General features: G+C 41.0%; 1 protein-coding gene across 3 annotated transcripts in view; it reads right to left on the bottom strand.

The window, feature by feature from the left end:
- grik4 (glutamate receptor, ionotropic, kainate 4) overlaps window positions 1–23,556 on the bottom strand; it is a 276,925-nt gene that overhangs the window by 184,896 nt on the left and 68,473 nt on the right. For all 3 annotated transcript variants that reach the window (XM_034604598.1, XM_034604599.1, XM_034604600.1), the window contains exon 2: window positions 22,253–22,444. The gene's annotated coding sequence lies outside the window, so the exon portion shown is untranslated. The remainder of the gene's footprint in view (window positions 1–22,252; window positions 22,445–23,556) is intronic.

Here is a 23,556-nt window from a genome sequence, read left to right as displayed (position 1 = left end):
AATTCTTCTGTATAAAAATGTCTTTCTTGTTTAATAGTGTCCAAATGTCTTCCTGAATACCCCCCGAAACCTCTGCAAATCAAAACAAACACATTTCCTGGTGTTAAAGCATCTGCAGAAATGATGCGAGTGCACTATTCCCTCATTACAGCCGACAGGCATCTTGAATATCCCATGGGTGGCGCAGCACAAAGAGGTGAGAGAACCACGCTCCCAGTGATCCTACCATCTGTTACACAGGGATTGATTTCTGCAGCATCTGGCTGAACGCTTGTCTACATTTCAATGACCTGCATCACTCCCTGCCTCTGTCTCTCTCACCCACACAATCACATACAGTACATGCAATGTAATAGACCTATACGGATTGCACACGTATACATACACCTCCAATGTGTGTGTGTGTTTATTTTAATATAAATTTATATTGAAGTAAAGTCTAGGGATATTGCTCTTTATAAGCATTGGGCACAAATAAACAAAAGATATATATCGCAAAATCCCATAATTTACTGCTGCATAATTTACAACCAACATGCACTTTATCTAATGAATCATGCATCGAGTCATCTCCATAGCAGTTATACATTTAATGGGAAATAAGCCAGTGTGCTAATAAAGACAAATGCAAGCAACATAATTGCGTATGGTTATATTTCCATTTACAATTGATGCATGTTCGTTCAAAATCCTCAACCAGACACACAGATGCTGCAAATTCATCTCATATTCAAGTCATATGATACCAAACATTATATAAAAATCGAACGTACTTTCATCCTACAAGACAAAACTTTGAATAATAAAATTGCAAAATAAATATCTGCTAAATATATATATATATATATTTTTTAGTGTTTTTATTACCAGGAATTGTTATGTTGCCATAGATTCAGTGAGTTACACTGTTGGCTACAACTTGAGCCAACAGTCAGTTCCTGTTTGCAGGGTAGCCATTAATGTACAGACAAGTATCCTGCAATTTATTCACTTGAAGACCTTTGGGTCATTACTGCAAAGTGAAAAAAGACTTGAAGTATGAGCCTGTGTCTAATTCTGTTCGCTGCATATACTTACATTAAATCAAAATCTCTTACACAGTCTAAGTTATGTCCAGTACAGTTCAAGAGCAGGTTAATTCTCCCACGAGTATAGACTTACCATATACCAGATAATCTATAAATATTGGACGTATGACTTAATTTGGATTAAAACCTTGGCCTTTTTTCAGACAGGGTCTTATGAAGACAGTTATTGAGTCATTAGAGATGATACCAAGTAAGAAAAGCAAGACACTGAATTATGAGTGTGAATTCATTTTGACACGTAACGCACATATTATTATTATGAATTCAGCGATTATAGAACAATCTCAATGTTTTACAAAAAGGGCATTATGCACATTTTTACTGTGAAACCGTTTCTGTTGTGACAACCAAATGATTATCTTTGCCCATTTCTGCATGGATACATCACTGCTCTGCACAGCTTCCAAGCTTTGGCCACATGGGACAATGTTTGAATGCTGATCTGAGGGAGCAGGGATGTAGTGTGTGGGATACCAAGTTGCAAACTGTGCAGGGGTGTCCAATTGAAGTCCTGCTTCAAACACTATGCAACCACATCATGTGGGCGTGTTTGCACATGTACTCCTCTGCATGTTGAGCTATTTATTTGTTGGCTACATTTACTAGCCCGCCTCAACCGAAGGAACACAAGAGTGCAAGCAAAACAATCACTCGCTTGAGGTAGAGAAAGCTAGTTTGATGTGGTAACAACCAGCAACCAGCGCTTAGCCTCTGAAAACAGAACGACTGGGCTGGTTTGGATTTCACAAAGTTATGCAGGATGTTTCTGAACAGACTACACAGGAAGAAAATAAAAAAAACAAATCAGAAAATTGGAACACCAAGTATATAAATAAAAAATGATCCAGCATATGCTGAGAGATTTCACTTCAGACCATAAATCTGAATGTCGTGCTAGAAGACATATCAGGGAATCATCTGTCATGAGGGTTCATCATCTGGGAACCCATGTAGTTGTTGAGATATTTTATTCTGGACCAAAACAGTGGATTGACATACAGAGAAAACATAATGGCTAAAAATGACTTACCCCGTCTTTGAGAATAGGTGTTGTCCTATTTGAAAAATGTAAGACCAGTATAAGATCTAGGGCATCACCAAGGCCAGAGCCAGCACCAGGGATAGAGATTCTAAGGGAGATATCAATGTTTCTTTATTTGCGTAATATGTGTAATATTCATGATTTTGGTAGTAGTTTTGGGGTTCACTTTGTCATACGGAAAGGGGAAGACTGGGATCGAACCATGACACTCTAGTCAGCCACAGGTGATCCTGCCCATGTTTCTCATTCCCGACACCGTTACCTCTGCCAAGGTCAAAAAAGCCTACACATGCCACTACTTCCGATAGTAAAAGGAGCAAATTAGGTGGTCTGGTAATCGGAATGATTTATTACCTCCACCAAGCACGTCACGTTTCAATTGATATTTGCTAAAACTACTGAACCAATTTGATTGAACGATGTGGAGAAACCTCTGGTTCCAAACCTTAATCTGCATCAGCACCAATATTTAATGGCTTCTGCCCAGGGCCAGGCCCCATCCCTCTGATTGATGGTCTTTGCATAATATAGCTAACAAATAAACCATCAACCAAACCAACAGACACAGATAAAAACATAAGGAGGAGCAGAAGGTATTGTCCTGCAAAAATATAGAGAAGAAGAAAACCTCAATACTGAATACAGAATAAACAGAGAAGACATAAAAAGTTGATGAGGAAATTGTATTTTGAAATGAAATAAACAAAAGGCCACCGTGGTAAAAATCCTTATACATACACGGTCAATGCCTCTAAATTTCTTTCATGGCTTTCAGAACAACACAGGTAAAAAAAAATGCTTAGCTGGTAAAATGGTTCACATTCCGAGTTGGACTCGGGCGTGCCGACAGACCAACTTATTAAAACTGTGTTCTCATCTTATGATGTGCACCATCCCTTTTTTTTTGTTTCAGTGAGCCTGGGAAACAAGCTTCTTGCTACATTGCCAAAAGGAAACTTCATTCTTTGACGTAACTATTAAAATTCAGTGGTGCGCCACAGCTAATAAAAGGAGACAGAGGACAACAGCATGACCACCTAACGGCATCATAAAGTTAGTGAGGGGAGCATAAATAATGGAACACTCATTTTCTCAAACCGCCTTGGTCGAGCTGCTCGTGCCTTTTCTGTAACGCAGGTTTCTGCCGGGCGGCATGGAAATCAGTTTGAATATTGGTAGAGACTTGGATGGAAAATATATGAATGTCATGCCACTGACTATATAAATTAGGTGCATTGGAGCTGTAAAGTAGTTCTGTCAGAATGAAAGATAAAGTATAGAACCAAGAGGTAAAGAAATGTTGGAACGGACTAAAGTAAAAGCATAATGCAGATTGGTTTCACCCCAACACACATTCGGACTGAAAAATGTAAATTTAGTCAAAATCATAGCTACCTGCAGTTCTTGGAAAAACACTCACTGAGGCCAACAGACCGGCTACTCTACCAGCCTGTAGAAGCCATTTATATATGTTATATACTGCATAAGATTCATATTCCCTTATTGTCATTACTTTGAATCTATCTCTTGTATTATGTGCATCTGCGATTGCATGTTCTAAATAACCTGCTTGAGAACTTAGTAAATGGCATCCTGTATGATGTTTTGTAGTACAGTTGCTAGCAATGGTAGCAACGGACAAACTTTTCGGAGGGTCTGTGTTAACATTTATTCCCATGTGTGTGTAGGAGGTGAGATAGTAGTTCCTCCCCTAGTGGACTGCCACTGTCACACTGATGGGAGAATAAGCCGTGTCGGGGGGGAGCAGGTGACACTCATGTATGGTGCTTGCATGGGTGAGACTCACGGCCAGGAGGATAAATCAGGCCTGTGTGAAAAAGAGGCAGGGGTGCAATTACACAAAGACGGAGCGACAAAGAGAAGGGAGTTTGTTTGCCACAGCATGGACACCATTGCTCAGCAAGAGTGAGAATTGGAATCTATTTGCCACAGAGAAAGGAGACAGCTCTCCCTTTTTGGTCCCCTCGTCTCTCCGCATGTCCCTTCCGCTGTCCTTCCCCACATGGTTTCCACACTCCATTGTTATGACCTAATTTCCTTTCAGGACATCTCTTTCCTCCTATAAATGGCAACCCCAATGTCCAATCTTTCATGGAGTTCTTCATGTCTGAAGGTCAGTGCCAGGCTGACATGCACTCGGAGGCGAGATAACCTGGCTGAAACAGATGACAAATGCTGATTCACATATAAAGGAAGAGAAAGTCAATCATGTCCAAATTGGGTCTGGATTGAACACGCCAAATCTATTTCATTGAATCTGAAGGTAATTGCCATGGGCGATGTTCACAGAACATGTTGAATCCCTGGATGCCTTCATTTAGATGTTCTGATTTAGGACAAAACTCATTGTGCAGGATTTCTAATTGCACCGGGTGTTCTCATTTGTTCTGAGTCAAAAATAAAGAGGGCGCAAGTAGTTTGATCTCTTAAAGACAACTTAAAATGAGAAAGGTACTTTATGCTTTTCACCTGGTTTTGTTTTATGTCATTAGGTGGTCCATTTTACTTGACTTGAAGTAGATCTATACATGTTATGAATAATACAATATCACTTGTAACGATATCATTAGCAGTGCTAGTTCCATTACAAACTTCATTCGGGGAAGATACCCACATAATGACACACCAACTTTTAGAACTAAAGCTATTTTGACAAACTTATCAAAGTATAATTTTATACTTCCATTATATTTTGCACCTCTACCTCGTGTGTTTAAATTTCTGTCATCCTGTAATGAGTGTAATGTGCTGCAATTAAGTGACTGTGATACTTTACTAGAACAGGGAAAAGCCTGTTTGGTTGTCTGTGCTACTCATCTTACTCTCCTGGGGAAACATCAAAGTTAAAACTGTGTCAATGTTACTACATTCTCAGATCTCTGCAAAACGTAATCTCTGCAATGGAAATGACGGCCAACGCTATGAAAATTAGACCAATATTGTACGAAACGTTTTTGTCTTGATGTCGAAGGGAAGAGGAGCATCACGTAGCTGAAGCTCAAACCTCTCTTTTCTTTTGAAATATGAAGAATGTTCTTATGTTTAGACAGAAAATATCATTCTTATATTTTCTCTAAAAGGGGAAGATTTTGGAGAGTATCAGTTTCAAACACAGACAGTAGTCACCTTCTTACCATGACTTTACACTAGAAGATTACTGTTTAATGCATACGTATTATACATCTTACAAATTGTGATGTACACAGAACACCGAGCATAATCATCTACAATCATTTCAGCAGAAACATGCTGGTTGTTATGGGAACAAATGTGTATTTCTGACTTCTGTCAGCCTAAGCAGTGTTCTTGTCACATTATTGTAGATGTGCAATACTTATAATAGATTAAATCTGATACTAAATAGATGGAGATACTCAATAAAGGATTAGAAATCCAGTCACAGCTCTGGATTAATGGCAGGTCTCTGTGCTAATGTACTTTGTGGTGATCAGAGTGCCAATTTCCTTATGTTTGGATACTCAGCACTTAAGAAGCAGTGTGACAAATGCAATGGTCTTAATCCGTTTTGTCAGCTTAATACTTCAGACACAGTGCACTGCACATCGGGCTAAAATCACTTTAGAAAATGTTGTGATCCAAGAGAGATTAAAGTTACATATTGTTACAGATTTACCGTAGATGACCTTGTTCATCTCAAATTAGACGAAAGCTGTTGAGCGTTGGAATGTGTTGTTGGTTGTTAGCCTGGTACAGTATGTGTTGTGCTCAGAGTTAACTGCGAAACCTTTGAAAACTGCTTAACATACTGGAGAAACTTTTTGGGAACACATATTCTCTATAAATAGCAGTGGAATTTGAAAACAGAACACTGTGTATGTGTTTGCGTAGGGAGAGATGAACAGAGACCCAATGTGTGAGAGAGAGAGAGAGAGAGAGAGAGAGAGAGAGAGAGAGAGAGAGAGAGAGAGAGAGAGAGAGAAAGGCAACAGGAGTCAGAGAGAGTGACGAGGGGATACAAAGGCTAATTTATCAGAGAGATCTGTCTTGCCTTTGTTCACCTCAGAAACTTTGGAGTTTAAGGACATGGCGTCTGTGTTGTTTGGCAGGAAACACTCAGAAGGGCATGAAAGAATAACTTTTAAGAGATGACTTACCTCACTTCTGGAAACCTTCAAATCTAAACAGGAAACAGGCTCCGGTGCTAATCTGACTGTCAGCATATAGAACAACTTTGACTGGCTCCTTCTGTCGGAGGACTGGAGTGAAAAGCCTCCGGTCATCAATTATGTACAAAATGTGCAGATGATGGAAGCCATAGACATTTGGGAAATGATGGGACATTTTTTTAAAATACTTTCTAACAGAAGCTTACTATTGGAAGACTCATTTTGTTCCTTGACTGCTCCATTTATTACTTCCTGAGAGCAAAACCTCGTGGATTCTATCCATCCTCACATTTGGCTATTTCTCTCTCTCATATTATCAGTTTGAAATCTAAGCGCAAACATTCCCTGGTTCATACAAAAATGCATATAATAAACACAGAAATATTGTTTATCTATTTGTCTTATTAACCATGTTCATCTTTTGAGCACGTCTGTCATCTATAGTCACCCTGTTTGTCTACTGACAACAACAAACCTGTCCTTTTCAGATTCATGGCACGAGATTAAGACTGTTGTCACAAAAACATGTATAGAAGATTTACAGTTAGTTCACTATATTATCTTTTAAACATTGATATAGCACCATACAACTATTTTATACCTAAAGATATAGCAGAGTGATGAGCAGAGACTGCTCAGCAAGCTGCTCTGTTACCAAGTGCAGAACAAAGTGTTCAGGTGAAAGTGACCTTCCAGAGTTTCGTCAAACTAAAGAAACATTATCCTTCAGCTGAAAAAGGCCTTGGACAAAGAAAGGGATCAGACCAGAGTCAATCTTTGCTTGGATTCCGTGAGACTGAGAGCAAACTACAAACTGCAAAAGGGCTCCAGCTTAACTCTGAACTGGCTTCTATACTATAACGCGATTTCAGACCTGACCTCCTGAGGAACTCCGGAGAATTGGGTCCGGACTCTCTCCAGATGTTTCCTTTCACACATGAACAACACAGCTGAAGATTCCCTACTCAGACACGTTCACAACGGCAACAAATCCTCCTGAGGATTCAGATGAGGGGTTAGGGTGAGGGGCGTAAGCATTTTGTTTTTGAAAGCTTGGACATCTGGAGCGCGGTTTCGGTTTTGGTTTGAGAATTGTTACAGCCCTGAGAGAGACTGGCAAACCATTTTGTTTTGGTCCAAAAATCAGATGCTCAAGTGCAACATCGAGTGACAGTGAATATTTTATATAGAATCTTTAATACTGTCATCAAATGTTAACTGCTGATTCAAAGCACATTATGGGTGATATATTAGCATATTTCTTTGATAAGGATGTTGACACTAATAAGTGCCTGAAGCATAATGTTTCCAAACATATACTTTATGAAGTATCAATAGAGAGTGGGGCAAGCTTGAGAAAAGGTTAAGCATCAAATCCCAGAGCTAAGCCTTGGCCTCACAGCGCTGCCTCCCGACTCCCAGAGGATCCACTCCAGGGCTGGATCAGCATGCTGAGTGAGATCCAGTACAGTCAGAGGAGAAATCACTAGAACACAGGCAGCTTAAGTGTCCACTGCTCTGTGAACAGCCAACAACAGCAGGGTTCTCAGTTCACACTCAACCACAGATGGGTCAAAAACAGGCAAGCAAGTACAGAAACTCCTCTGGCCGCCTAACTCTTCGGTACACTGCCTATACAGCATGGAGTTTGAGTCCTGGACTGTAAACCAGCTTTCAGTCATTCTATAAAACTCATTATTACTGTTGTGTGTACCAAAGCGGTTAATTCAAACAGTTTCTTTGATTTAACCATCTGTTTCATTCAAGCTGTTCGTCCATATCGCTCATGTATGCATTCATACACCCAGCGGATAAACTGTTGGTAAAGTTGTGCAGCAGGACGACATTTATGGCCCTGAAGTAAATCCACTTGATATATTCCACAGTGGCGGGGTCATTTTGCTCATCAGTAACAGATGTTTACGGCTTCGTTGATGCTCTACTGGTGGTAAGCAGTTGGTAAATGGAGCTCAGCTCAGGTTCAATTAAGGGGACAACTTTATTCACTCTCTCATGCGCCTTCATTTATTACGTCTCCCTCAGCCGCTCCTATTGGCTCGTATCCATTCATATACCGCCCTGCTTCCCTCTATTATCCAATCACATTAAAATCTAAAAGGCATCTGCTTGCAGCTTCACTTCGCCCCATTGAGTGCGTCCAAAGGTACAGGCAGCCCAAACCCCTACAAGGTTGTTGACTTGATTACTGCAGATAAAGTTCCAAAATAATAAATGCTCGACTGGTGCTGAAGATGTTTATGAGTAAAGTTTTATGTCACTCTTAAAAAAGCAGTCTGCAGTTTATTTAGATTAAATACCAAGTGTCGCAGGTCACTCATAAGAACTTTACAATCCATGGCACCTGTCAGTTCCCTCGCCGCCAGCGATCTTTCACATCTTCTCCCAACTTGAAGTAGAAAGTGATGGGGAGGCAGCAAATTAGCCTTGCATACAATGTTTGTTTTTTCTCTACCACAAAAAATATTCAATCCTGAATGACAATCTCCTTTTACCAGTCCAATTAGCTGCTTCCAGCTACTGAAGGTGATGTCAGCATCCAACCACGTACCCACTCTGCCATCTTCACACCCGAAAAAAACTAGAAACAGAGTGCTGCTCATATAATAAGTATAAAGTATAAAGAGATTTTTGTTCCCGAGTGAAAGTTGTGGTTTTAAACTTTTCTTTATGGACAGAGGATGGCAAACACTATGAATCATTTATGTGTTACACCTCCTCACTGTGCTTGTCTAATGCATAGGAATTATATCCATATATTTTTGACTTTTTTTATAAATTGCTGAAAATTGTATTTTGATAATTATTAATATTGTTTTCTTACCCGGCCCCAATGTAAAATCTACATTTGAACAGCATTGTTGTATATCCTTTGACTAGTCTGATTGGAAAACTACAGTGGTGAGCTGGGTATCCGAGTTTTAAAAATGCGAGGACAGATTGAAATATAAAAATGAAAATCAGAAAAGTCACAGTCTGCGTGCACAGAATCCATTGAGGTAAGTGCTTCTGAGCAGAAGACAAGTGTTACTGTTACTTCTGTTGTAATCTGCTGGGTTCGTGGCTTGTCCACTGTGAGCTATTAAATCGCTGCTGCATTCAACTCCAGGAGCTTCCCACTCCGATGGCTGCTGACCTGAGACGTGATCAACCAAGTCCTGATTAATGGCTCTCTAAACCTCTGTGGAGGCAATCACACTCAGAAGGCCTCGGCCAAACTGTAACAAATGGAACATTCAGCAATCATCCTTTATTGCATCAATAACCTCAGTTATCGATTGATCGGCATTCAAATTTGAGAGGAGCAACATGCTTTAATTGCTGTTGTGCGACACATTGTTAATGCGCATCTGAGCCCCTGAAAAAATGGGCTTTCAATACATTTTACAAAGCTGGGCTCAGAGTAAGAAGATCTAAAGATATTACACAAGGTAACATCGGGTTTCCATGGTGATCTGCATGTGCAGAGGCAAGCAGTGACTGATGGCATTAAGAAATTGAACTTTTACGAAAGTAGCACAATACTTAAATTGGTTTATTCACTTAAAGCTGAGGTAGTAGAACCCCCTCCTTTTTTATCTCTCCATGGAAGTGTTATGGGTCATTTGGGCTGAGAGGGAGTGACTTGTCTCTGTCTAAACGGCCTGGTGGTGGTGGTGGTGGAGGTGCTGGTGTATTTCAGGGACAGAGGCAAATATTGCCCTCATCAATCTAATGCCTGTCCCCTTGAGGTAATCATTTCCACAGAGCAACATGGCATCTCATTAGACTGATTTGCTCTCAGTGTCAGTCGGCCTCAGACACCTTCACAACAAAAACTCTGGCGTGAAAGAGCGCACACACTTAGATTATTAGACAACCTGATGGCACAGGCTCTCACACCTACGGTACATTGGCATAATTGGTCAAGTGTTGTTGTTTTCTATTTTCCAGGAGCGCTTCGTCGAAGTACGAGACAACATGCCTAAAGTCATCCTCATTAATATATAGGATACCAAAGATGTGGATTTACTTTTAAGACACTGAGGTCAACAAACTAGAAATTTGACACGTAAGATTCAATTGTATTCTTTAAAATGACCATGAAAATGTCCCAATTGATTCCGAGCACAAGTAGTCAGCACTTACAGGTGTGATCTCACCCATATGCGTCCTTCAAGTCGTCCTGAGATCCAATCGCTTAGACGGCATTCAGAGCATCTACACAGCGGACATCCTCCTTCTTTACGATTGTCAGTGTCCCTATAAGTTTCTTGTCACTGCCACAATATCAACACCAATCTCCACATAACTAATTACTTTTTTTAAAAGGGTCAAATCTTTCTTTGTTGCCGACCTGACTTCACTCTCTCTCTCTCTCTCTCTCTCTCTCTCTCTCTCTCTCTCTCTCCACATATATGGTAAATATATCTATCTATCTCACTTTACCCGCCTACAGACACACACACACATCTGTACAGTCATACTGGCTAAAAACATCTTGTCCTCTTGTTTGCTCATCACAAACACAAGTAATATATATAATTATTTGCATGGGCAGCACAGTGATCCGGTGGTTAGCGCTGTCACCTCACAGCAAGGATGTTCCTGGTTTGAATGCCGGCCCTTCTGTGTGGTGTTTGCATGTTTTTCCCATGTTTGCGTGGGCTTTTTCTGGGTACTAAAGCTTCCTCTCACAGTCCACATACTGTGTGAATGTGAAACTCTACATTTTGGCCTTGTGATACGTTGGCGACCTGTCCAGGGTCATGTGGGATTGCCTCCAGCCCCCAGTGACCCTCAAGAGATAAGCACTATAGATAACGGATGGATGGATTAATTGTATTTAGAGCAGGGAAGTGAGATCTGATCACCAGTGGTGACAGGAGACATATTCAGGATGTATTTTTGATGCCTGGTGGGAAACTAACTTAGACCTGTACACTTGTGATCAGTTCTGAACAGGGCCAATAACTATTTACCTACAGTTAAAAGGATGTATGTCACAACACAGATGTATAAAATCTCATTCTAACAAAGTCGCCAATACCCTTTAGCTTATATATTTTCTGTCTTGCGTGTGAATGCATCATATGAGTGTAACAAGCCCAAAACCCCAAATGTATCCTGAGACAACCCCAGCCAGAGGGTGGAGTCTACACAGAAAGATTTTAGAGTGACCTTTTTACCACCCAAGAAACAGCTTTAACACACACATACACACACTCACACACTAACACATACACACAAAATCATACACCACCAACCCCAGAGCCTCTGATTCAAAAACAAGGTGTGAAACTGGGAGGTTTTGGACGAGGGCCATGCTACAGAGACAAGGTAAGAATGGGAAGAAAACAGAACAGGCCTTGTGTGGATCTCCCAGGACATGTTCTGCTTCTTTGCCCGGGGCCTCGATCTATCAATCTGCAACAATCTGCTTTCAGGTGAAAAGACTCCAAGCAAACTCTTGCTTTAATTAACTACTTACACACAGATGGGACGATATCAAAGAACAGACATCTTTGTTGCAGAAGAGACACAGAGACACTGTTTAATAATCTATCATCTAGTAACAGATATAGTTCAACTCATGGGATACCACGCCGTTATTCTTTTTCTTCCCAAATCTCACCTCTCTCTTACTCGTACCAACTGTGCTGCTGGAGATAAATGAAACTAGGGCTGGCATGTTCCCTGGACATTTTAATTAGCAAGTCTTTAATTCATCCTGACCCTCTTTCAACTTTGATCAGCCAGCGGGGGCTCTGATAAGGACCTGTCACTCACACACAAACACCGGGGGTTACTCAACAGCAAATTGTCTCTCCGCCATTTGCAGATGCTCTCTACCTGTGCTGTCAGGGGAGAGCCGTTCACGCTTCAGTGAAAACTAAAAGCCCAGCGAGAATGGAAATATGGTGCGTGAGCGGTGCTCATTCAGCCACACTCTCTATTCACAGCCGCGCTCTGCCCGTGACAGCGTGGAATACAAATGCACTCCTTGATTATTAAGGAACAAATCTGATGTGTTACAGTATTAGCTTGCAGTTGCAAAGACAAGCATTGGGTTTCGGTCTTGAGGTGGTATGAGAGCCAGAAGCAGCTCAGAGCGAAAATAAAACCGCAGAAATATAACTTTAGTCCCTGAATGAACACAGTACGCCCTGTTGAATTAAAGCACTTATGCAGCGAATCTGCTGAATTACAGGTCATAAACAGGTAAGGTTTAAATATTTACAGTAATGGCAGGGCACTGCTGATGTGTCGACAGTTCTTTCCTCTATGCCAAAGTGATAGCTTGTTTATAGATTATGTCCAATGGGCCACTTACAAAAATGCTTTTCTTTTGTCTTGTATGATGTGCTGAAAACACATACCACACATACCATATAATATAAAGGATGCTTGGAGGCACTGTCCTATCTTGCAATGCTAAAGACACAGAAAATAAATTCCTGAATTCAGCCATGTATCTTAGATCCATTCCGGAAATTTAGCAGGTTCTTCATTCGGTCATTCCTCACCCCTCCACAAAATTTCATGGAAAATCGGTTCAGTAGTTTTTGAGTAATTCTGCTGACAAAAAAAACGCCAATGAAAACACCTCCTCGCCAGAAATAATAATAAGGTGTGCACTGCATTACAGCATTTGTGTTGAAAAGGGGTCACATTTAGATACCTTCAATCATTTTTTCAGCATTATAAAATGGCAGTATCCTGTGTCAGTACAAGGGTCTTTGGAGGACCTGTTCACTGAAACACCGGAGGAATCAGCTGTGTAACTCTACATCCGCTCTAGCTTTAACAGTTTGCTTCCTCAGAAAGAACCAAGGTCGCAAGACAAATCCTCTCACTGCTCTGTGTGCACTAAGCTGTGCCTGGATACTCTGTGTGTGTGTGTGTGTGTGTGTGTGTGTGTGTGTGTGTGTGTGTGTGTGTGTGTGTGTGTGTGTGTGTGTGTGTGTGAATAATGCCAGTTGTGTTATTGTATAAAACATTTAAATACTTGACATTTTTCCAAAACGTGTCATTTAGGTGAATAATTACTAAACTATCACACAGTGCCACACCTGTGAGTATAGACGGTATTCTCTACCAAGGCAGAAATCTTCTTTCAAGAAACAAAATAAGTTGAACCCAGTGTTCAACAGGCATTATTGCATACAAAACATGCTCAGTGCAGTTTGGATATTCCAAACTAGATCTGGGCTCAGGATGTGTACCCAATTTTTGGATCCATTAATATCTCTAACCAGCCTTAACCAGTCCATTATCCGCTTAATCAAATGTAACACAGTGGCTTTATTATCTGGACAGTCTACTCTCAGAACCACTGTTATCATGCCACCAGACAGTTATAATACAACTCTGACCTCCTCTGCAGCATTATCATTAGATCCGTCAGGCAAAGTGGTCCCATCCATCAGCGGGCTCAGCCAGTGACAGCAGCCAGTTTCTGTGCAAGTGTGACTGGTGGTCCTTCCAATTTGTAAATGGGATTGTCAAGCATCTATGAAGGCTGAAACAATACCACCCCTCACCACACACGGCTGGAGCCAGCTGTCGTGTTTAGCCCCTGTGCCAGCTGCTGCCCTTCACTCTTGTGCTGATCGTATCTGTTGCTGCTGCGGTGACTTTGTCTATTGCACTCATTCATCGAGCGCCTTTCCTTCTGAATTCTGAGCTATCATGTCTCTCTCCTCGCCTCAGCTCCTCCTGCTGAATTCTGAGACGGTCTCCCTCCGTCTACTCATTATCTCTTGTTCTCTTCTCCTGATCCTTATACCTACACTCTTTAATTTTCTCTCTCGCTTGGCTCTTTCTTTGTTCGTTATCTCTTATTCTCCTTGAAACTCCGCCGTGTCTCGCCGTCCGTCCCTCTGTTTGCGATCACAGACAGAGACCTGTAGAGGATATTAACTACCATTCAACAGGCTATATGGTAAGTAAAGCAAGACATGGCCATTGACTCGACATGCAGAAATATGGCCTGAAGAAAACTAACAAAACCAGAGACTTATGACGGTAGATTTGTGCGACAGTGTGTAACAGTGAATCTTTAATATACTTCCAAGACTAGATAGCAGGAATTACAGTGCACATTCATAAATAACAGCGATGCAAGTGGCGAAGAAGACTTTATGGAGGTTATGTTTCATGGGTTTGGATTTTCCAATTATGCACTGCAGTGCCCCGATAAAGCCCTACAGCAGTTAATAATGCTGACAAAAATCACTGCTCCGTGTTTGCAGGCTGCAGAGTGCAATGGACAGTGCATTAGCCAAAGGTGGCATCTTGAAATAACTGGTCCTTGGTCCTTTAAGAAACAGACCAGGATGTGTAAATGGGATGCAAAGCCTCTATCACCATTGTCCAGACCCACCGGCTGCATTTTGTGTTTGCCTCTTCCGTAGTAAAAAGCAATAAAAATGTGGAAAAATACAAAACAAAAACAGAGGCTTGCTTAGAGAATATTTTTGCAGCATCCAATTTTATCAGTTTATATCCTGAGATATCTCACCTCCTTCCAACAACAGAGTTATCTATTGAACTACTTCAACAAAATACACATCGAACGCTTCACTACTTCTGAACATAGATTGCACATAAAGATGGACGACAAGACTTCTGCCCAAAAGTGAAGCATCTCAATTGCCACTTGGTGGCAGGCTGCAGTATAGGTCATAAATCCCTCCTCTTCCTTGTTAGCAGATGGGACATGGACCAGAGTTAAAAGTCAAAAGTTAACAGCAAACACATTTTTCTCAAAGATGGTTTCTGTCATTCTAGGTAGTTCTTATCACAGGGTGAAACGTCATGATTGACAGCTGAGACTGTCTCTCGATTGGTTGAGCACCTTGTTAAAGCAGCTTCACCCCCGATTGCTACTACAGACTCTGCCTACAAATGCGCCACATGGCAGGGTTCATATCAGGTATATGTATATCTGCTTCGTTCCTAGTGAGGAAGTTGGATGTGCATCCTCCATCTTTACAAACAGTCTATGCTATTCATTGGACAGATACTGCCACTGACTTCAAGCTGAAATGTACCACAAGCAAACCAAGACTTGACCCGTATGTTATTCATCTATTTAAGATGGTTCGGCATCAATTGCAGTAACTCTTTCATGCAATAGTGCAGGTATTTTTAAATAGGCCTATTTAAATAATGTGGCTCAATATGTGTTCATTCGTCCCAGATGACTGTTTGACACTCAAGTGGAATTTAGCAGGTGATTTTTTCATGTGCATTATGTGCATTACCTTTAAAATGCACGTATCTAAGATATTTTAACGTATCTTAAAGCATTATTCATTGTGCTAATCTGTGATTGACCCCTAGTAGCTGTTACACTATCAAATTCAGTCTCAACTCTCTCCATAAGCTGCACTTCGCCTTGTAAAACCCTGCTTCTTAACTCTTTCTAAACCCCTAGATCCTCTCTGCGCTTTCTCCAGCATGTATATTCGATATGCTACACAGCCAAAGCATACTGTGCGTGAATCATATATTATCCCCCTGTCCCCTGCTCCTGCTCATGCATCTTTCCTTTCATCAAATTTCATTTTCCAGTAGGAGCTGTCAGGCGTGTGGGAGGACCTGTCTACCGCATTGGTGTGGGGAGCAATGAACAATATATATTCTGCCAGTTGGGCCACAATCGCCCCAGCATCTTCACAATTGTCCACATAAATATTGAGACAACTATTTAAACAGCTCTGTTCAAACACGAGTCAATCAGACTGAAACATTGGGCTCAAAGAGAAAACAATTTGTCAAAATGAGAGCGACGCAGAGAACAGAGCAAGGCAGCAGTGTCCAGCCAAAGCTTGAGTTTTAAATGACACAAAAAGCTGAGACACTTTGTCATGGCATAAGCTGGTAATGTCTGATAAGGACTAAAGATTCTAATAGATTTGTTTGTAATATATATACAAGAAATACTTATTTGGGAAAGAGAAGTTCTAAAACCCCAAAGATCCATTTATAATCCATTTTTACACTCTGACCTCCTTATTTTTAGTCTCCCTTTTGCCCAATTCATCTTCTACCTCATCTCTCTCTCTCTCTCTTTTCTTTGTGACGCATTTGCTTCAACTGAACCATTTAAACAGGAAAGCTCTTTTCTTCTGTTTAGGAAAATACATCTCTATGTTGTTCAGACGCACAAAGGTATGATGCAGATAATACGCCTGATCTCCGGAGCACTCAACCAGGCATCACAGTACCACACCATTCCGGCTCTTTTCTCTTCCATAAACTCGGTACCCTGACCTCTGTGGATGCAATTTGCTGTCCCAGGAATCTGTGAATGTTTTTACACCGAAGCAGAAAAGGCCTAATTAGCACTTCTACACTCATTGCGTGCGGTTATCTTAGCCTGAAAATGCTCTGAGCCTGGTGCTCTGAGGGCAAACACAGAAAAAGCGAAGCACATACTCGAACATATAAGAGGCATGTGCACGCACAACATATTTTTCCCTCAAGTCCTCTCTTATGACAGCTTCTGCTAATTGGTCACCCGCCTTCATGTGAATAAAACACCTCATTTTTTAAAATGTCGGCTCATTACTAACAATGATGGACGTCACAATCAGAAAACCCATTAAGATTCCATTTGCATCTTTTTTTTTACAAAGATTAGCTTCCACAGTGACTTTCACGACACATACATATATAATATAAAAATATATTGTCTTTGTGAGTCATTTTGTCAAATATTTGTTCCGTTTGTCTATCATTAAAAGCGAGACATTGTATTTAAATTTAAAAAATAGAATTTCACTCAGTAAAGCACATGCCACCACCAAGGCCCAATAGTCCTCTTACATTCAATCAAGCTGCACCAAACAGTCGCTCGTTTTCTTTAACCAGGATCCATCCAGATCCATGAACACTCCCCGGGAAATTAGTGAAAATTTCCTGGAGCTTGTAAATTCTCAACCCTTCTAGCACAACTATCTATCTGCTCGTCTAATCACTCATAATAAAGAGATATCACCAGAACAGATCTTTGGGATACCAAAGAGACAATAGTCTTGGTGCATTTTGTGATGTAGGATTGAAGGTATTAGATAAGTTGTGATCTATATTTCCTCAATATAAATTTGCTTGAGATTTCCCAAATATCTTTGGAAAACTAGAACGGCAGTCGGAGAGCTGTTATCCTCCCAAGGCCCAATATTGCCATTTTAACGAATAATCAAATTGTTCCTGGATCTGGTCCTTTGTCCGGATCTGAATCATGATTTAATGGGTTCTTTCCTGCCCAATGTCCCGTCCCTCCACCAAGTTTTCTGAAAATCCATTAAATTAGATTTTACGTAATCCTGCTAAAAACAAACAAACAAACCAACAGGTGGGAGCAAAAAAATACCTAACCATGGCGGAGGAAATAAAAAACGTATTATTTGACTTAATTATTTTGAAATTTCTATCAATAAATTAAATTACAGAATAAGGTCCATATGTACTGAATATTATTATTTACTTTTTCTGTTGTTTATATTTCAGATGTCGAATGGAAATCCCAGTATGTTTGTGTTTCCAGTACGACACTGGTTATGAAATTGTGATGAACTGATTACATGTCATTATTTGCCAAAGGAAAATCTGTGAAATTAGGTTCACTCAGTTTGTGTTTTCAAAAATTCCGAGTTCAACTAAATTTGCGGATATTTCCCACAGTGACTCACATGTGTTTCACTCTGAGCGTTATTTAGCTGTGCAGCAGCGCATGTGAAGAAGCTGCATGCCACTCAGGGCTTGGTGCTGTGGTCACCCTAGGTATCCAAAGCTAGTTCTCCTTTGGCCTCCGGTTTACTGTAGCCGTCTGCCCTGCCAGAGCCTGCAGTCTGCCTCAGTAATCTGCCAGGGAGCAGACAAACATCAGTGGGCGTTATCTCTACTTCTCAGAAGCAGCCGGGAAGGAGGTAGGAAAAAGGCAGGTGGCCCAGCGGCAACACAGACAGGAGCAGACTGAGGCAGACTCATCATTTCAGTCAACATACAAACACAAACACTTCTTTAAAAACGTGCATACACATAAATCTCAAACTCAAACACCCACAGAAGCACATCAAACTTCCTCTGGAAAGAGGGGAAGAGTTCATTTTAAATGCATTAACCTCATTTAACCCTTAGCAGGTTAAAAAACAATATACTACAGGTAACAGCAAGAGAATCGATGATGTAGTGAAAAAACAATGATGATGTCAATGAGTGTGACATACCAGAACCAGTTCAACATTTCCAGTAAGGCTGAGCAAGAGCATTCACCCAGTGGCGATATTGAATGGCACCGCGGACACATACTGAGGAGCTATAATACACCATCTGCACCAAAGTGATGTTCAATACTTGCATCTCGTGCAAGATAGCACATGTGGGCAATAAATTGAAACCATCTCCTCAAACCACTCTCCTTGAGCCAAAGTCAGTAAAAAGTCAGATTCTGTGAGCAGCAGATTTCACAGGGCGCTGGTGCCACGGAGAAATACAATGTCTTCACAGCGCACTGTGTGTTCTGGTCGTATTTGTATTCACAGCATACTGGAGCTGCCTGTGGGGGATGTGGTGGCTTAAAAAATATGAAAGGCGTGTTATCCTGCATATGAATTGGGTTGTTCGGTTACTGGCACATTTAAGAGTTTGTAATGTGACATAGGCTAGATAAGGGGTTGTCGAGTTTGTGTGTGTGGGTGTGTGTAAGTGCTTGCAGTTCTATCTTTGTGAGGACTAGTCTGAGTTTTGACCTTTTGACCTAGTTACCTAGTTAAAAACACTGTCCTTGTCAGGACCAGTAGACCGTATGGTCCTAATGAGGCAAAACGTCATTTCTGAGCTCCTGGTTAAGATGTGAATTGTGATTAGCTTAGGCTTGAATTAGTCATGGTTAGGGATAAGGCTTTGGTTCGGCTGTCCACAATGAATTGAAGTTAATCCTAACAAGGATAGCTGCGCAAATGTGAGTGTGTGTGAACTTCTATCTTTGTAAGGGACCAGTTAGAGTTTTGACCTTACATTTTGGCAAAGTGAGGACATTTCGACTGGTCGTACTTTAACAGACTGTCTGAGGGAGAAGACTCGGTTGGAAGAATTAGGTTAAGGTCAGGGTAAGGTGTGGAGTTAGGAATTGAGATGTGGTAGTTGAGGTTGGGGTAAGGGGCAAGGGAATGAATTATGCATTAAGTAGAATACTCTGCTTCTAACACATTGTTTCATTTTATAAAAACCTGCTGAGTTCAGTCCAAATCCTCTCAGTTTACACCTACAGCCTCCTGTGACGCTTTCTGTATTTCGTCTGAACAGAGCACAGCAGGGTGGCCTTTGGAGAGAAGCCTCCAGATGACAGAATATCCTGTCCTCTAAACAAAGAGCACTAAGAAAAAACAACCCTGACACTCTCACTCATGTGCAACCGGGTCCAGTCTGGCACCTTAATCTAAAAACTATAACATCTCTGCAGCTTTTGTCAGAAACCGACAAACACGCTTTAGGAAGGTCACCGAGAAAGTAGAGAGGTGGTCCAGAGAGAGACGCTAAAATTTACTGCCCGTTTTTTATGTGGTAGGAGAAAAGGTTATACTCATGTCAGCAAAACATCTTCATTTGGAACTTTGTTTTCCTGCTGACTATAGTCTGGGTCAGACTATCTGACCTACAACCAACCTACAGTGCACCTGCACACACACCTTAATGTCAGATTCTGGTTCGAAAATTACATATTAAGGGTTAAGGTTAAAACTATGGTTCGGGTTAGCCTAACCCTGCATACTGTATCATCAGCTCCAACAAATCAAGCAGACAATGTGGTTTGTGTTAGTTGCTGCCTTTCTTGACAACTGAAATCAGACTCTCCTTGTGTGATTTTGTTTAATTTTTAAAGCTGTAGAATGACAAATGATTACGTTACTGGATTCCTTAGTTGCTGAGAACGTTTAACGGGTTTGTTGAAGAAAACAATTGTATTTGGCCTCCTTCACAGATGAGCCTGTTCCCATCGTTGAGGAGCTCTCGACTGAATTACAGTGCGTAGTCGGGAGCACTTTGCACGGCAGCTCGGCAAAATGTGGAATGACTGACACAATGGTTGTCTGACAAATTAGTCATCATTCAAATGGCTGGTTCGAAAAAGGCGGCACGGTAACTGGAGGTAACAGCCGAGATCACTCAGGAGGGAACACCAGTAACCGAACAGAGAACAAAACAGAAAATTGCATTTCTTTATGGTTCCAATTTTTTATGGGTGAAAAAAAAAAAACTTTGTGTTGAATAAATCGCAATAAAATATCTTTCACACAGTGCATTGAATTACAGTCCAACAAGTAGCTCTTGTTGTCACAAGTAAGAGCTGTAAAAACATTTTTGACGATGGTAAAAATAACAAGTCTTTGTCACTGTGAGGTTGTTGTGAGCAGTGTCTTGTTTCATTTTATTTAATTTTTAGAACTAATTTAGCGTTGTAGAAATGATCTGTTTATGCCTTTAATTACAATGACAACAACCATTACTGTAGCAGCAAGTACGTCTCAACGGCAGAAAGGAAAACTTGACCCTGAGCTATTATAATGTTATTGTAAAGTATATCAACAGCCTCTGACGTTAAGTGTTCTCAAGGGGCTATTTTGTGATGTCAAAATCATTCACCTTTGGGGTTTAACATCCTCATCTTTCCCTTATCCTGCCTCATCTGTTTCTGCCCTGCATTTACCTGCATTTACCAGAATTACTTCCAACAACTCCCAGAGAAATTGCCCGAGCTCGTTGCCTTCACCAGTGCTTTTATTTATAGACGGAGCGAGCGATACAGCATACTAATCACAAATGTAAGCGCGCGTTTTTTCCTGGCTCAGTTGTTCCCGCGGCTCACAAGAGCAACACAGGACCTTTTGGAATTGCTGACAAAATTGGAGACGTGGGGCAATAATTGGCGGTTCATTCCCGATGTTTACCACTGATGTTTCGGGTTGCTGATATTTCTCCTCTTGAATTAACTTCTTGAACTCATATATCCCCCTTAAGCAGTGTCGACATTAGGAAGCAGTGTTATCATCTATAGTCCAACAGTGTGCTTTGGTTCAGTGATTCTACAGTATGGTATCGGTGCTTCTTCTAATGAAATACTGAAACCTACAATATAATGTCTTATTCTATTCCACTTACTGCAAAAATGTAATAATTTGAAGACACTGAACTTGCTACAGTGTATGTATTAATATTATTTTGGAATGTTTTTCAGGCATTTCAACAGACAGGAAAATAAGTGTGAAATAGTAAGAGAGAAAAGGGGGGGAGCGGTAAAGGGCCGGTTCAGAACCAAACCCACGGATGCTCCAGGAGGACTCGTATGCCGGCCACCCCACTATTGTTTGAGATAGGAGTTATACTGTAGGTGGGCTTAAATTTAAATTACATCCACTATTTTGGCAAGTGATCCATATAACAGGCTCAGTAATGTCTCACTTATTCAACATTTATGATGGAATCATTTTTGGGATCCTACAGCTTTTTAATAATACCCATACAGTAGATGGGTTGATACCTGCAGGGATAATTAACTGCAGATTGGCTCCAGCTCCAATGAGAACCTCAGTGGATAAGCTGTATGGCTAATGGATGGATGGTTGGATTATAAACCACATTAAAATCTGTATTTCGAATAACTAACACAACTTCGACAAACAGTGAGGTTTATGGCCAAAGGTTTCTCAAGGTGTCGGTGCACGGCTGCAGGCTTAGGACACCAATAGCCTGTCATGGCCACACCTATGAGGCCATAACAGACGATACAGACGATACAGTTGTCCTAAAACGTCAGTAGTGTTTCTAAGCCTGCCGCACACAGACAGCAGAGACCCGAGCATAAACTCATTGTCATTCATTATTTCCTCTCTCTTCTTCACTCTCTCCATGCCTTTATTGAACAGGGCAGGTGAGTGGCGGCTGATTACCAAACATTTTTCTCCTACCTTTGATCTCCTGTGGTGTGGGACTCTAATCCATCGTGCATCACAGGACGCCGTCTGATCTGGGTGGTTGTGGTGGCCACTTAGCTTCTCCTCATCTCACATACACGTGTAGTGTGGGCCGCCGGCTCTCGCACAGGCGTGTAGATACACACACACACACACAGTCAGGGCTCTGCTCACTCCGTACGGACACTGTAAGAGGAGAAAAAAGAAAAGATAAGAACTCGCAGTCAGAAAAACACAACGGTGGATGAATATGATCTTATGAGGCACATCGACATTTCGTGCGAGCGCAATCAATTTCACACTGCACAGTGTTTTACTAATCCAAGACATAAAGATACCCTCTTATGGGATTATATGAGGAATCAAAAGATGTGATTTGCTATCCTGATAGTAAACTATGCCTTTCCAAATGCATCTTCAGCACAATGGTCTTGCATTATAAATCACACAGCTGGTCAGGTATCAGCTTCTTCAGTCCTGATATGTAGTGAGATGGAAGAAAGTTTTGGAGAAACAAATGTCTTATGCCGAAGCCATTTATTGTTGCTCACTGAGAAGAGGAGACGAGTGAGAAATGTTAACACTGTGCGATGTCACCCAATTCTGATGGCAGTCCTTGGCATGGCGTATTGAAACCCAAACTGTCATCTCATGGAACAGACTGACAATGTTACCTCCACTACGAGAGACTTAATGACCGTGAGACACAGAGACACTGGCTGTTTGTTTTGGCTGTCCACCTTATCAGTAAGGGCAGAGCCATCGTGCGTGTGCGTGAGAGAGAGTGAGCGGAGGAGACAAATCTATGATGAAGCAACGGTACACTAAGTTCGAGATCCGGTCTGTTTTATGAGAAGTGTAATTCGGATCATTATGGAGCTAATTAAAGGGAACAGTGTGGAGGCCTACTGGTCTGTTTTATTCTCTTTTACTTCATTAACAGCAGCTGCAGGTGTGTGATGATGTGTGACTCGTCATATTCTACATATCATATAAGCTGCTATTCCGCACATGAAGGAATATGAATTTATTTGACGTATCACAGACACTCGTTCATTCTAAACAGCAGATTTTAATCTCGTGAAAAATGTCAGATACAGATATATCGGTCGATATATATATTTTAAAAAAAAGTTGGCAACGATTCCTAAAATGATATTATCAAACCCTAATGACAGATAAAAGGTAAATGAGGCTTGATATTTTACAGTTTAAACATAAACTTTATTATCTATTATATAACGTTAATTCCAACAAAACAAAAACAACTTTAAGGGGAAGTGTGTAGAATTTCTAAA

The sequence above is a fragment of the Hippoglossus hippoglossus genome, chromosome 13, assembly GCF_009819705.1.
Source record: "Hippoglossus hippoglossus isolate fHipHip1 chromosome 13, fHipHip1.pri, whole genome shotgun sequence".
In the NCBI taxonomy this organism is placed as follows: Eukaryota; Metazoa; Chordata; class Actinopteri; order Pleuronectiformes; family Pleuronectidae; genus Hippoglossus; species Hippoglossus hippoglossus.
This window is presented reverse-complemented; position numbering and strand designations above follow the sequence as displayed.